Source organism: Triticum urartu, chromosome 7 (assembly GCF_003073215.2).
Source record: "Triticum urartu cultivar G1812 chromosome 7, Tu2.1, whole genome shotgun sequence".
In the NCBI taxonomy this organism is placed as follows: domain Eukaryota; kingdom Viridiplantae; phylum Streptophyta; class Magnoliopsida; order Poales; family Poaceae; genus Triticum; species Triticum urartu.
The window spans coordinates 319,561,016-319,566,959 of record NC_053028.1 but is presented as its reverse complement, the minus strand read 5'-3'; positions in this window follow the sequence as shown (position 1 = coordinate 319,566,959).

Genomic DNA, 5,944 nt, shown 5'->3' with positions numbered 1-5,944 from the left:
AAAGGGTTTGGAGAGTTCAAACGCAATTGGAGACACGGATGTTTTTCCCGTGGTTCGGATAGGTGGTGCTATCCTACATCCACGTTGATGGAGACTTCAACCCACGAAGGGTAACGGTTGCGCGAGTCCACAAAGGGCTCCACCCACAAAGGGTCACGGTTGCGCGAGTCCACACAAGGCTCCACCCACGAAGGGTCCACGAAGAAGCAACCACCCACAAAGGGTCCACGAAGAAGCAACCTTGTCTATCCCACCATGGCCATCGCCCACACAGGACTTGCCTCACTAGCGGTAGATCTTCATGAAGTAGGCGATCTCCTTGCCCTTACAAACTCCTTGGTTCAACTCCACAATCTTGTCGGAGGCTCCCAAGTGACACCTAGCCAATCTAGGAGACACCACTCTCCAAGAAGTAACAAATGGTGTGTAGGTAATGAACTCCTCGCTCTTGTGCTTCAAATGATAGTCTCCCAAACACTCAACTCTCTCTCATAGGATTTGGATTTGGTGGAAAGAAGATTTGAGTGGAAAGCAACTTGGGAAGGCTAGAGATCAAGATTCATATGGTAGGAATGGAATATCTTGGTCTCAACACATGAGTAGGTGGTTCTCTCTCAGAACATATGAGTTGGAATGGTGTATGTGTTCTGATTGCTCTCTCCACGAATGAAGAGGAGGTGGAGGGGTATATATAGCCTCCACACAAAATCCAACCGTTACACATAGTTTTCCAATCTCGGTGGGACCGAATCAACAAACTCGGTCGGACCGGAAAGGTAAACCTATTGACCGTTAGAGATTTTCGGTGGGATTGACATGCAACTCGGTAGGACCGATATGGTTAGGGTTTGGGCATAACGTAATCTCGGTGAGACCAATTACACAAACTCGGTGGGACCGAATTTGGTAATTAGCTAACCAGAGAGTTGGTCAGGCAAACTCGGTGGGACCGATTTGCTCTTCCGGTGAGACCGAAAAGTTACAAAAAGGAAACACTGAATTTACATTGCAATCTCGGCGGGACCGATTCGCTCTTTCGCTGAGACCGAAAAGTTATGAAAGGGAAACAGAGAGTTTGCAACCCCATCTCGGTGAGACCGAGATCCCTATCGGTAGAACCGATTTGCTAGGGTTTGGCGGTGGCTTATGACAAATGAAACTCGGTGGCGCCGGATAGGAAGAATCGGTAGGACCGAGTTTGGCTTAGGGTTTTGGTCATATGTGGATATGGGAAAGTAGTTGAGGGTTTTGGAGCATATCACTAAGCACATGAAGCAAGAGGCTCATTAAGCAACACCTCATCCCTCCTTGATAGTATTGGCTTTTCCTAAAGACTCAATGTGATCTTCGATCACTAAAATGTAAAATGAAGAGTCTTGAGCTTTTGAGCTTGAGCCAATCCATGCCATGCCAATCATTGAGCTTTCTTGAAATAATCATCTTGGAATAGCATTAGCTCAATGAGCTATATGTTGTTATGAATTAGCAAAACCACCTAGGGATAGTTGCACTTTCAGACAGATCCAAAGTAGTAGAATAGTAGTACTTGTTCACAAACTTGAAAGAAATCACTCTTGTTTTGATATACGCCTAATATATTACTCCCTCCGTTCCCAAATATTTATCTTTTTAGAGATTTCAAATGCACTATCACATACGGATTATATAGACATATTTTGAAGTGTAGATTGACTCATTTTGCTCCGTATGTAGTCACTTATTGAAATCTCTAGAAAGACAAATATTTAGGAACGGAGGGAGTACTTCTCACTCAAAATATATTTCTCATGCTGTTTTGATGAGGAGAGGGACGGATGTGGTTGCTTTCAAGATAATAAGGGGTTTTCTGCAAATTGGAGCAGAGAAGTGGGATATTTTTGCAAAAATGCCACAACTTACCTCACAGCCGTTAGATGCAGATCTAATGGTCAGAAACAACGGATGGCAGACACACCAACATCACCAACTGAGTCTTTTATAGTAGTACTAGCAAGATGCCCCGTGCATTGCACGGAACATCAAGATGCATTTATATGAGTAGTTTATCTTGTGGGAGATAATGATGAACGATGGAAGGCCTTATCTGCAAATGTGATGAGGGGTGCGGGTATCTTTATGCAAAATTGCTATAGTTTCCTTCCTATCCGTCAGATATAGATTGGACGGCCTATATTGCAGGATGGCAGGCACACCATCATCACCAACTCTAGTTTTTATAAGAGTGGAGATATATTTCTCAGGCTGTTTTGATGAGGTGAGGGAGGGATGTGGTTGCTTTCAAGATAATAAGGGGTTTTCTGCAAATTGGAGCAGAGAAGTGGGATATTGTTGCAAAAATGCCACAACTTACCTCACAGCCGTTAGATGCAGATCTAATGGTCAGAAACAACAGATGGCAGACATACCACCATCACCAACTGAGTCATTTATAGGAGTACTAGCAAGATGCCCATGCATTGCACGGAACATCAAGATGCATTTATATGAGTAGTTTATCTTGTGGGAGATAATGATGAATGATGGAAGGCCTTATCTGCAAATGTGATGAGGGGTGCGAGTATCTTTCTGCAAAATTGCTATAGTTTCCTTCCTATCCGTCAGATATAGATCGGACGGCCTATATTGCAAGATGGCAGGCACACCATCATCACCAACTCTGTTTTCTATAAGAGTAGAGATATATTTCTCAGGCTGTTTTGATGAGGTGAGGGAGGGATGTGGTTGCTTTCAAGATAATAAGGGGTTTTCTGCAAATTGGAGAAGAGAAGTGGGCTATTGTTGCAAAAATGCCACAACTTACCTCACATCTGTTAGATGTAGATCTAATGGTCAGAAACGACGGATGGCAAACACACCACCATCACCAATTGAGTCTTTTATAGGAGTATATATTTCTCAGGCTGTTTTGATGAGGTGAGGGAGGGATGTGGTTGCTTTCAAGATAATAAGGGGTTTTCTGCAAATTGGAGCAGAGAAGTGGGCTATTGTTGCAAAAATGCCACAACTTACCTCACAGCCGTTAGATGCAGATCTAATGGTTGGAAACGACGGATGGCAGACACACCACCATCACCAACTGAGTCTTTTATAGGAATAGGAGTAGAGAAACATGTATAAATTGTAACATTTTGGTTCTGCTCCTTGGCCTGATCGATAGATAGAAATAACGATTGGAAACACTAGGGCGGAGCTATTTCTGCCAGATAAGCAAGGTACGTAGTAGCTAGGTTGGCGCATCGTCGGTTTGGTCACACGCGGTCCGACATGTTCTAGTGTTTCTAGCAAGATGCCCGCGTGTTGCACAAAGTTGATGGAAAAGGTAAGAACAACTGATAAATTGATGGATGGAGTACTAGTTACAGTGATGCATATAATTAAGCAAAGGGATCGCACATGTCGGTATTGACTGGAACGAGAATGCAACAACACAATAAGAATTAACGCCACGATGATGATGCGACGGCAGTGGTGGTTACAGAAGGCAAGAAGAAAGATGCATCCATCAACATACGACCTCCTCCTCCTCAACTTAGTGCATCGGGCCACCGACTAGTGGCTAAGGAGCAGCGGATTTTGTGGCGAGGTCGAGGTGCTTCTCAGCAAAGGCATCCAAGGCTTCCAGCCGGTTGAGGAAGGCCAACGTTGTAGCATCCTCACTGGCCTTGTAGATACCTATGTACACGATTTGCTCGTACATGTGGATGTGTAGGTCGACGATTTCTTGCAGGGCGAGGCGCCTCGCGGCGAGCGCGACCTCCAGGTGGACATTCTTCGTGGCCTCGGCGGGCAGTCGCAGGGCCACCAGTGCTTGAAAGAGGTTCCGGCCTTGGAGGCCGATTAGGGTGGCAGGCAATGAGGAGCCCGGGCTGGAGGAGTACGGCGATGTCGTCCGCGAGCTTCTTGAGGACGGTAAACTATTTGGTGGTGGAAACGATCATCTTGTCCAACTGAGAGTCGTAGTTGGCGTTGATGGCGGCCATCCACCAGCCAGTCTCCAGCATCGTCTGGAGACGATCCTCGGCGCCATGCCGCAGACCGACATCGTGGACCATCTAGCACAGCCGCTCGCGCGCATCGCCGCGATGGGTCTGGAGTGAGCTCTTTTGCGCTTAGTGTAGGTGCTTAGGCAAATGCTTAGGTGCGTACGATGTGGTAGATGCATTGGAATGGAGGGGTGCCTTTATATGAGGGCAAACTGCGTCGCATTCACATCGTGCAACCTCTTTTCCCGGTCCTCCTCCCATTACTTCCCTCATGCATTAATTGAAGGAGGATGCATCGTCCGTTCAACATTTCGGGAACCGCTACTCCCTCCCTCGTCCGCATTAAAGCCATATTGGGAACTGCGCCGCCCGCTATGAAATCGAATAGTACTATGCCGTCCGCTGCACGCCTGGCTGAACACGCCACCTCACCTCCATCAAACCCCTCCGTTAAACCCGCATGCAAAACGAGAAACCTACTCTATCCACACGTCTGTTCATGAGCGGGCCAGAATTAAACGCAACACCGGCCGAGCTCCTCCCGTCCGCCCTTAGTTTAAACGAGGCTAGACGCCGGCTAAGCTCCTACCATCAGCCCTCTATTTACATGAGGCCAGACAAACAACGGGCAAGAATCGCACCTCTCTGCCGCTCCCCCATCTCCTCCTTCACCATTTTCTCCACTCTTTCGATGGCTTCCGAGGAGCCGTTCTCCGGCATATTACCTGGCTGGGTGGCCCGCCGAGCCCTCCGGATACGGGCGAGGCAGCTCAGTGCTTCACCAACCTCGCTTGGCCTGACGGAGCCAGTTGCCGCCCCAAGAAGGCGCGTGGATCAGCAACTCGCCGCTCTAGTTCAGCTTGATGAGGAGTGGCGAGTTGCTCCACGCCGGCACGGCGGCGAGCACACTGGTACGGGTGTCGTTGCTGCCGCGTCATACCGCGCCACCAGTGTCTGCGGTGCTGCGTCTCCCGTGTCTGTGGGCGCGCCTCCCGTGCCTGCGGCAGCGCCATGCAGGCAGAGACAGAAGCCGGGTGCGTGGAGAGCGACGAGTCGGTGGCCAGCTTCTCCGTGTCCGCCGCCATCATCAATGAGAATTAGAACATGGGAGGCCGCCGCCACTTGGGTCCCATGAACGCCACCACCGAGGCGACGACTGCGCATTCAGGTGGTTTTTTTGCTTCTTCGTCTCTTCCAAGGACCTTCGTCGACCCCACAAAGTGTCTGCCAGACATGAGGAAGACAAAGGGATCCGTGGACGGCCATTTAGATTATGTACTCCCTCTCAAGTTGGCGGGAAATTTTTGTTCTAAGAATGGATAAATTGTATGTATCTATAACTAAAATAAGTCTAGATACATCCATTTCTAGGACAAGTATTTCCGGATGGAGGGAGTATTAATTATACCAAGAGAGTCGGAATGGCACCGCTTAGTTCTTGTAAATGTAATGAAATCCATCATATTTATATGAAGATCCGGCTTTTTTATACGAAAATCCTTCATGCTCATATGAAATCATCCGTGTTTGCATGAATTTCACCTGGTTAGTTAGAGTTGTGAAAATGTATGCCGCTGGCGTTTGATGTCGTCCTCCGCAGAAGGAAGCCGGAGGAAATTTGCCAGCTACCGTTGGAGTTACTCTTATGCTGGAAATAATAGAGTGACATCCAATCTATTTGAGTTAGTTGCGTGTATGATTGTCCCTCTATAAAAAGTTAATTGCATGTACAGTGTACACGTGACTTGCAGGGTAGCTACAGCTTCGTACAGAAAGTTAAAAAGAAACAAGTCCATCCTTAATATTGTATTCTAAGTACTTTGTGGGTTCCACTGTCAGTACAGTAGCGAAAGAAGTATATATTAAATAAGTAATATATAATATAAAAATCTAAAGTTAAAGACAGAATTCGAGCTCATGTCATCGCGTTGCGAGCATCCGGCGTTAACCAGTCCATCACA